A 3291-nucleotide genomic window follows, 5' to 3' on the forward strand; every position below is an offset into this window, starting at 1 on the left:
AAATCACGCCAGAGTCTGGGACGACACACGAACTCAAAAACACATAAGCGAATTTCGTTTTCTGACTTTCCGCTGCCTTAACCCAACTTCCCATCTTTCTTGAAAACACCATAACGCAACCTAACCTGACCTGACCTGACAACCTAATCTTCAAAACATAACCTAACATAACCACATTCAACTTAACCTAACTTAACTTTATCCACCAAGACGACACTGTTCTGATATCATAACATTAACCAATTTGTAAAAGTCACAAAAGAGTCCCAGTAGATCTAAACTCAATATCGGATGAAGTGGAGTCAGTCGCCGTTTTCTTAGACAATAGAACAACATGCAGTAATGGTGATAAGGGAAACAGCTGTTCTTGGTAGAGTCTTGGTGCTATTTCGACTCATTTATTTTTTACTGCTATATTTTGTGGTATTTGATCCAGGTAGGTGTCATCTCTCTCAGGTAAGGGAAAAAATCTGAAAGTTTCGTATTTTTGAGAATCTCGACTGACGGTTCGAAGCGTCTCGAGAGTTTGCAAACTGCTCGGGGTAGTGGAGTGGAAGTATGTCATGTACCTAGAAGGTCTCTCTCTCTCTCTCTCTCTCTCTCTCTCTCTCTCTCTCTCTCTCTCTCTCTCAGCGCCACTCACAACACATTTCTCCCGGGAGCATCGCGGATGACTTTTCAATATGCTACGAACACCTCCCAAGAAGTTTGAATCTCAGGCAGGGATGGCGGCCATAATGTGAGATTTGTGGTGGTTATGAGCGGGCAAATGGCGGAGGAGGAGGTAGAACAGGTGGGGGAGGAGGAAGAGATTCGGTGGGGGGAAGAGAAGTAGGTGGGGGTAGAGGGAGGAGGAAGAGGGAGGAGGAGAATGTTACCTCCCAGTAGTCACACTAAACTTTGATTCGAACGGAGGAGTTATCACCACGTCAAAAACCGGAGGCATTTTGTCTGTCTGTCTGTCTGTCTGTCTGTCTGTCTGTCTGCATAGTGTCCAGACAATAACCAAAGTTCTATTGGAGGGATTATGACTAAACAATTAAATTCTTTATAGACAGTTTATGAACCTTATTTATTTGGTCTCAGAAGAAGGGATATATTAAAGGTAAGGCCCGAACGCTTGTCTGTCTGGAAATATATATATAGAGAGAAAAAAGAGACGATTAAGATAAAGAGAACAAGAGAGAGAGAGAGAAAGAGGAGATAGACAAAGAGACAGAGACGTAAGCAGACAGGTGTATTACCCAGGTAGGACAAGCAGTGATCACCATGAGAGGCGGTTCAGTATGATGTACGTATTTCTTGAAGACTTTTATGGTCGACCGAGGTAGACGAAGTTCAATACAAAGACGAGCAAATATTACTGGCATGATGGCCTTAACTAGCCCTTGATGTGTCATATCTAGAGACGTGTTCAGGACATCCAGGCACACGATGGGGACATGCTCAGGACATCCCATGGACACGGTGGGGACATGCTTTGAGGAGTCCAGTACATTGTGTGGCACCCGTTAAGTTTTTCTCTTCCACACAAGGCAAGAAAAGATAAAGAGGGGATCACCGTGTTAACAATCTACATATAAATGGCCTCTGATACTAGACTATCCCCTAAAACTTTTCTCATTGTCATTTAAAAAAAAAAATTGCATCAAAGGAACTAAACTGACTTGATCATTTACAAGTCATACAATGGTTGCCAGTATATACCCAGCATGCTAATGTTTGCTGAATATACTCCATCCTCCTCTCTCTCTCTCCCTCCATTATCCTCCATCCTCCATCACTCTCTTCCTCCATCATCCTCTCTCCCTCCACCATCCTTCACTCTCTCCTCACCATCCTTCCTCTCTCCCTCCATCCTCTCCCTCCACCATCTCATCCTCCTCCATCCTCCTCTCTCCCTCCACTATCTTCTCCCTCCACCATCCTCCATCCTCTCTTCCTCCATCATCCTCTCTCCCTCCACCATGCTTTACTCTCTCCCTCCACCATCCTTCACCTCTCTCCCTCCACCATCCTCCATCACTCTCTCCCTCCACCATCCTCCATCACTCTCTCCCTCCACTATCCTCCATCCTCCTCCATCCTCCTCTCTCCACGGTGCAGCAACAAGGCTCCAGAAGACTCGCTAAAGTTTTTTCACTCCAACTGGAGACTCATACAGCAGCCTCGCCTCGTTGGCAACCTTCTGCTTCTACCTCCGAGGAAACACTTTTATTTAAGACTTATTTTCTCCCAGTAAAGGTTCATGGACCGCCAGAGGCAGTTTTTATACCTTCTAAATGTCGGGACAGCCAGCGAGTGTGAGCTGAGAGTCTTAAGTCCAACGATGAGACGACAGCAGAGATGAGAGGGTGGTGGTGGAGGGTGGTGGTGGAGGAGAGGTGGAGGATGGTGGAGGAGAGGAAGAGGTGGAGAATGGAGGTGGAGATAGTGATTCACCTCAATATTCCAGTTAGATAAATGACAGAACACGAAATAATAAGTGAATTTGAGGCGTTGGTTTTATGCCACTGTCTGCTGGTGTGTCTTGTGTGTGGGGTCCATATGGTCGATGTTCCTGCACGACTCTGGGTTATAATAGCCTCTGTTGTGATGATACTCTAGGCAGGTACACGATGGAGGAGTGTCCCTTGTGCTACTGTTACTGAATGTTACCTGTCTCTCCTCCTGTTCCTTGTTGCTGTTACTGCTGTTATTGATGCAGCCAACGTGAGTGACTTTAGTTATTTCGAGTTTGTACAGTGTCTTAATTCTTGTTGCTAAGGATTTTTCTTGTTTTTGCTGTTTTTTTTATGTTTTGGTGAAGTTAGCAATTATTATTATCCCGACAGTCGGTATCCTCTCTCTCTCTCTCTCTCTCTCTCTCTCTCTCTCTCTCTCTCTCTCTCTAACTCAGCGTTTATCGAGAAAATATAAAGGAATCCTTAGACTCCTGTTCGCCTCGCTACACAGCACAGAGGAGAGGGCCAAACTTTTACCAATAGCTCCACCACCAACCACTACTATCACCATCACTACCACCACCATCACTACCACCACCACCACTACCACCACCATTACTACCACCACCATCATCACTACCACAAACCACCACCATCACTATCACCACCATCACTACCACCACCATCACTACCACACCATCTCTATCACCATTCATCACTACCACCACCATTACTACTACTACTACCACCATCACCATCATCACCATCACTACTACTAATTATTGACATTACCATTCACTACTCATCACTACTACCACTACCACCTCTACCACTAACCACTTCTACC

This window comes from Homarus americanus, unplaced genomic scaffold, assembly GCF_018991925.1.
Source record: "Homarus americanus isolate GMGI-L3 unplaced genomic scaffold, GMGI_Hamer_2.0 scaffold41027, whole genome shotgun sequence".
NCBI classification, from domain to species: domain Eukaryota; kingdom Metazoa; phylum Arthropoda; class Malacostraca; order Decapoda; family Nephropidae; genus Homarus; species Homarus americanus.